Source organism: Perognathus longimembris, chromosome 3, assembly GCF_023159225.1.
Source record: "Perognathus longimembris pacificus isolate PPM17 chromosome 3, ASM2315922v1, whole genome shotgun sequence".
NCBI classification, from domain to species: domain Eukaryota; kingdom Metazoa; phylum Chordata; class Mammalia; order Rodentia; family Heteromyidae; genus Perognathus; species Perognathus longimembris.
Window position 1 is genome coordinate 1,177,089 of NC_063163.1, and position 6,720 is coordinate 1,183,808.

The window sequence follows — 6,720 nt, forward strand, 5'->3', positions numbered from 1 at the left end:
CGTCGGGTTTCAGCCTTCTGAATAGCTAGGATCGATCACAGGCGTGAGCCACCAGTGCCTGGCTAAGGAGTTCTTTGACCTCGAATAGCTCGTCCAGGAAAATAGTTCACAGCCCCATCACTTAATAGCTGCGTGCGGCAAGGACGTATCATGCAAGCTAAGCCACGGAGTCCTGGTTGCATCTAGGTGAGGGTTGGAGGTGAAACTCAATGAGAACAATACCTGCAGGCTTTGGGGTAGGGTCGCCCTGAGGGGGCTCACGGTGGCCCCCTGCTTCTCGCTCATCTTTGCCTTGTCATTCTTTAACTATGTGCCAAGTGGGTCCCCTCCCTCTGCATTATTTGAACAAATCCACCAAAATAAAAAGATTTGGGGGTGGGGCGGGGTGGTGAGCCCAGCGGGCTAGCCAGGTGGGACTCTGATGATGTCACCCTTGCCGGGGAGCAAAGCGGGACAAAGGTCCCTGGCTGCCGCCCAACCCACAGCCACAGGCCCCCAGCAGTTTCCGCCTCCAGTGCCCTGGAGGCACCCCACTTCCGGCCCCTCCCGGTTGGGCTGGGCTTTGGTTCTCACACACACCCCCCCCCAAGGCCTGGGACAGTTTTGTCAAGCTTTGGTCCAGAGCAGTTGCTAGGCGGCCGCCTGCCCTGGGCCCTCGCCGCTGGCCCCCAGGAAGCCGGATTGCAGTGCGACGTGAGCAGGGCGTAGACCAGGAGGCCGTGCGGCCGCAGTGCGTGCCCCTTGGGCTCCGTGGTGCGTGGTCATCAGTCCGACTTTATTTTTTTTCCAGGCCTGGGCTTGAACTCAGGTTCTGGGCGCTGTCCCTGAGCTTCTTTTTGCTCAAGGCTAGCACTCTCCCCCTTGAGCCACAGCGCCACTTCCAGTCTTTTCTGTTCATGTGTGTGCGGTCCTCCCCGGGAGGGTGGGCGACACGCGGATGCCCCCGCCTGGTTAAGTCTCCGCCCAGTTGCCAGGGTAACCGGCTTGCCTGGAGGCAGGTACCTCCCCCTTCCCTGAGGTCCCAGCCCCAGCCCCACTCTTAAGACTGCCATTTCTTTCTGCTAGTGTCCAGCTCCAGTTTTAAAAAGTCCATCTTGAAGCTGGATAGCGCAGCCTCGGTTTGCCTCTTTTACTCCTGTTCAGAGCACGTGACCCCCCAGATGTGGCTTTGTCAGGGGACTGGGGGGGACATGGAACAAGCAGCCGCAGGAAGGAGCTGCCCGTTGCTTAAGGAGGATGGACGGAGCCTGAGGCCGGTGCCCGGACGCAGGGCCGACGCCGCTCGTGGGTCTGAGTTCCAGGCTGGGCTCCACCAGGACGGCCACTGCCTCCCCACCTCAGAAAAAAACAAAACCCCATGAAGAGGACCCAGCCACCATGCCGCGTGGGAGGGAAGGTGCTGGAAGGCTCCGGAAGGTGGTGATGAGACAGGTGTGTGGACAAGAAGACAGCCTGGCCCTGACAGCCTCCGGGCTCAGCTCTGCCCTGGCCTAACCGCGCTCTTACTCGGGGGCCCCCGAGACCCCCGTGCGCTCTGAGCAGACCCCCCGCCCCCCCACTTCTCACGGCTTCTCAGGAGGCCCGCTTGTGACCAGCAGAGCGGCCTCAGCAGGGCCTGCCGGGCCCACAGACTCACTTTCTCCCATCCCAGGACCGGGAGAGGACTGCCTCCAAATGCCACTGGCCCTGGGTCCCGTCGGCCAGCTCTGCCGGAGGGGGCGGTCATCCACCGACTAGTAATCGTACTTCTCCCCTTCACTGCCTCGCGTTGGGAGCTGTCTTCCGCAGGAACCGGCTCTGGACTCCGCAGTAGCACCCGGGGCCTGCAGTCAGCCGCACGCAAAGCGGGCGGGCCCTTCGGAACTGGTTAGAGCGGTTGATCTCATGCTACGGGTTCTTATCAAACACACAGGGACGCCGGAGATCCGAAGGTGATGGCTTTATGCCTGTCGTCTCGACTGCAGTGAATCTCACTGGTGTCCACACAGGTCAAAGGCCATAAATTGAGCACGCTGAATGTGTCCCAGTTTGTGTATCAGTCAGACCTTAGCAAAGCCGCTTAAAAGTAAATCTAATTTGGGGCTGGGAATATGTCCTAGTGGTAGAGTGCTCGCCTCCTATACATGAAGCCCTGGATTCGATTCCTCAGCACCACATATATAGAAAAAAACAGAGGTGGCGCTGTGGCTCAAGTGGTAGAGCGCCAGCCTTGAGCAAAAAGAAGCCAGGGACAGTGCTCAGGCCCTGAGTTGAAGCCCCAGGATTGGCAAATGAATACGTAAATAAATAAATAAATCTAATTGCTAAAAAAAGAGAACCAGACTTCACATGGAGAGACAACTTGGAAATTGTTCACTGGTTCCAGCATCTTGTCTGTGTTTTTTTGTGAAGCAAATGCGGATGCCCGATGGGTCAGTCTGTTTCCTAAGGAAGAAGGTGACTGTTAACTGTCACAACTGTCCCTCGATGCAGAAGATTACAAGGAATCCTTTACACAGCCCCTTGGAGGACGATGGGAGAGGAGGCGCAGACCAAGATGGTTGTACTCACCATTGACATGTTGACGCAAAATCCTTTGTACAGCTGACGCCTAGCATCCTAGCTACGAAGGAGGCTGAGACCTAAAGAGCAAGATTCGAACCCAGCCTAGGCGGGGAAGTCTGTGAGACTTCTATCTCAATGAAGCATCAAAAGCAAAGTGGAAGTGGAGCTATGGCTCAAGTGGTAGAAGGCTAGCCACACACACACTCACACACACACACACTCACACACACACACACACACACGAAACGATTCAGAAACAGTGCCCTGGCCCATAGTTCAAGCCCCAGGTCTGATGCATACACACATACACACACACACACACACACACACACACAGAGATAATAAAGAATGTACATCCTCAACACCTATGATGGCTGGAGGCAGTGCAGAGACACATCTGTGAATGGACGCAGTGGGTGTTCCCACTCAAACCCGTGACACACGCCTGCACCACAGCTGCGGAACTTTCGCCCAAACCAGCCCCCTGTGCCCGCGATCACAGTCCCCTTCTCCTCCCCCAGAAACACGGGGCCATGGCTCGTAAGGAGCAAACGCAGCCAGATGCAGCCACGTGACCGGCTCTGGATAAAGACACGCCGGGAGAATTGGTGCGGCGCGAAGGGATTCAAGCAGGAAGGTTTTTACGTGACGTCACCCTGTGTGCTTTTGGCAAAATTAAGCTGTGTTGTTGAGGAATGCATGCACAGGGAGTTGTAAGTATTTTTACATTTTCATGGCGAGTATTCCATGCACGGGTTCTTGTTTCTGTGTGTGTGTCAGAGCTCTAACTTGACTGGTAGACAGAGAAGTGTGCGTGACATTAGTCACGCGCTATGTGGACACGGGTTCGAGACCTAGTGAAGAATGTTGTTTGACCTCACATGTGAGCTTGGGAAGAGTGCATATTCTGGAATTACTGGGTACAGAGTTCTAGTATACCCATGATGGCCAGCTCTCCTTTTTTTTTTTTTTTTTTTTTTTTTTTTTTTTTTGCCAGTCCTGGGCTTGAACTCAGGCCCTGGCTTCTTTTTTGCTCAAGGCTAGCACTCTGCCACTTGAACCACAGCGCCACTTCTGGCCATTTTCTGTATATGTGGTGCTGGGGAATCAAACCCAGGGTTTCATGTATACGAGGTGAGCACTCTTGCCACTAGGCCATATCCCCAGCCCCAGCTCTCCATTTTTGCACATAGAATATCTGTATCAATGTGTGCACGTGCGTGCACACACACACACACGTACACACATGCCAGTAGTGGAGCTTGAATTCAGGGCCTGGGCACTGTCCTCTTTGCTCAAAGTTGGCATCTACCACTTGAGCCACTGTTCCACTTAAAGCCTTTAAATGATCAACTGGACATCAGAGTCTCATGGATTTTCCTGCTTGGGCTGATTTTGAACCATGATCCTCAGAGCTCAGCCTCCTGAGTAGCTAGGATCACAGATCATCTGTACCTTAAGCATCAGCTCCTGCTACACCGGAGCGTTTGTACAGCTGCCCTCTCTGTTTTCATTGTGTGAATTGGGGGTTCCTGTTGCAAGGGGCTCTTTCTCCATGGACTGCAGCCCAATCACACCCCAGAGCTCCCCAGTGGGCTGTTCACGTCTTTCTCGCCATTTTCTCTCCTTCGCGCTGGATGATTTGTGTCACACTCCCTGCTCTGTTTTTCAGGGATGTGGGGTGTGCCATCCATCGCTGCCATTTCCCATTCTGATCATTACTGCATATCTCACATTTCCTCTCTGTTCTTTCGCTCCCTGAACCAATGGAAGACACAGACTAGCTTAATGTCTTTGCCTGCTGAAAAAAAAAATCTACCATCTGTGTCGTTTAGGGGTCTCTTGTTTAATATAATTTTACTGTTATTATTTAGGTGTTGTGCAGAGGGATCAGCATTTCCTAGGTGAGGCGGTGAGTGCGTTTCTTTTCTTGGACAACGTCGTGACCCTCTGATCTTCCTCTTCTGCGCGCTTCACGCCTGCCTGCGACTCCGTATGCTCACTAGTGTACATGTGGACTCAGATTGTGCGTCTCTCTCTTTTGTGTGATGAGTATGTTTGAATTCCTGTCGACGTTGGTGGGCTTTGTCCTGCCTTGCAATTGCGTTTCTTAAAATCATCTTCAGTGCTTTGGCGCCTGCTTTTCCCCCGGTCAGGTGAGCCCGCGTGCAGTTCGTTCCAGAGCTAGTACACCTCCACGCGGTGTCAGCCTGGGCTTCCCACGGTAGCGGGCAGGATTGGGAGCTGCCCCTGAGTCCGTGCGCCCAGGACGGGGCTGGGCGGCCCTGTGGGCGTGTGCGGCCCCTGGCCCTCAGATCTCAGCCTCTTGAGTCGCTGGGACTACAGGTGTGAGCCACCAGTGCCTGCCTTGACATCTTCCTTTATTTCAAACACCCTTGGGCATTTACTCTTCAAACCTGTGTGTGCTCCCTTTCTATTATTTTTCTTCCCTTGGGACTCCAGTTGCACGTCTGTCAACCTATCTGACACTTCCCCAGAGCCCCACCATGCTCTGGTTTTAGTCACGGTCATCTCTGTGGCCCTCTCTTCGCCTTGCTGGATTGCTCCCCCTCTGCGGACTCTCGGGAACCAGAGAGGCGCGCATCCTTGCTGTGGCTTTGTGCGCGCCAGTGCTAGCACTTCGGCCTCATTCTTCCTGCCTTCTCCATCTCCCTGGATGGGGCCGAGGGGGTCTCATCTAGAGGCGATCCTGCTGCCCCTTGAATGTCTAGCTGGGCAGCCTGTGCGAAGCTCAGCCGAGCCGGCCCTCCCTCCTTCCTGAACAAGTCTGGAAGACGCTTGACACGGGCGAGCCGAGGCCAACGGGAGGCCCTGGCAACGCGGGGAGAATTCACTCACCGAGCTGGAAAGTGGGATAGACGTTGAAAGGTAAGCATGGAACCACCCTGCGGCCCAGCACTCGGACTTCCGGATATACACCCCGGAAAGCAAATCAAGGATTGACCCACGCGGGCCACCCCGGCCGAGAGGGCGCAGCTCGCATCCAGCTAGACTGCCGAGCCCAGAGCATCGTCACCCGTGAGCGACCGTCCTCGGCCTGCGCGGGAGGCGCCGCCGCGGGGGAGAGGAATCCATTCCCACGACGCGGATGGGCCTGGAGGACGCGGAGCCCAGGGAAACCAGCCAGGCCCGCGGGGACAGACGCAACGGGAGTCCCTCCCCGGGGGGCGGGAGCGGCGCGGTCACAGGACCGGAAGGAGGAGAATGGCAGGTTGTGTTCAGTGGGAACAGTTTCAGTGGGGGAGGAACAGCAAACTCTGGAGATGGATGTCCAGACAACTGCGGAGCAGCAGGAGTGTCCTTAACGCTCAGCCCGCTCCTTTACGCAGGACCTGGTCAGGAAGGCCGCTCTGCAGGGGGCCGGGGTCTGTGCTACACACACAGGACACCCCGGAAGCCCCTCTGTGGTCACAGGTCACCCCCTGCCAAGCTGGCCACAGGACAGACGGGGAAGAGCTGAGTAGCAACACCCACCCTGGACAGTCCAGCCTGCGGTGCTGTTCCTGCCCAGCCTGCGGTGCTGTTCCTGCCCAGCCCCCGGGCCCTGCAGGGCAGAGGGGAGCGGGGAGGCGGAGCCCCCGGGGCCCAGAGGGCGTTGCCCCTGTGTTCGTCTCTGCTCAGAGGGCATCTGGGATGTCCTGTGTCAGAAAGCTGTGTCTCCTGGAGTCCAGAAGAAGCGTGGTGGACCTAAGTGCTCTGCTCCCTCTGGCACGATCTGTCACACACCTGTGCTCCTAGCCAGGCTGGAGCAGAGCACACCCGCACTCTGTGCACACCTGCCGGGTGAGATGCAGCTGACCTCTGCCTTTGCCTGGCCACACCCGCGTAGCGTCTCCATTTCACCCTGAAACACCAGCAGGAGCCGGGCACCAGTGGCTCACGCCTGCAAGCCCGGCTTCTCGGGAGGCTGAGATCCGAGGGTCGCTTTCCCAAGCCATCCGGGGCAGGACAGTCCGTGACGTGTAACTCCAGTTAACCACGAAAAGCTGGAAGTGCAGCTGTGGCTCAAGCGGTAGAGGGCTAGCCTGGAACACAAGAACTCAGAGACAGTGTTCGAGCCCCAGAGCTGGCACAACCACCAGAGATGCTGGGTGCTATACGCCCAGAAACAGTCATGGGCCCCGGCCACCTCCCCCTGCTGCGCCGTGTCCGTCG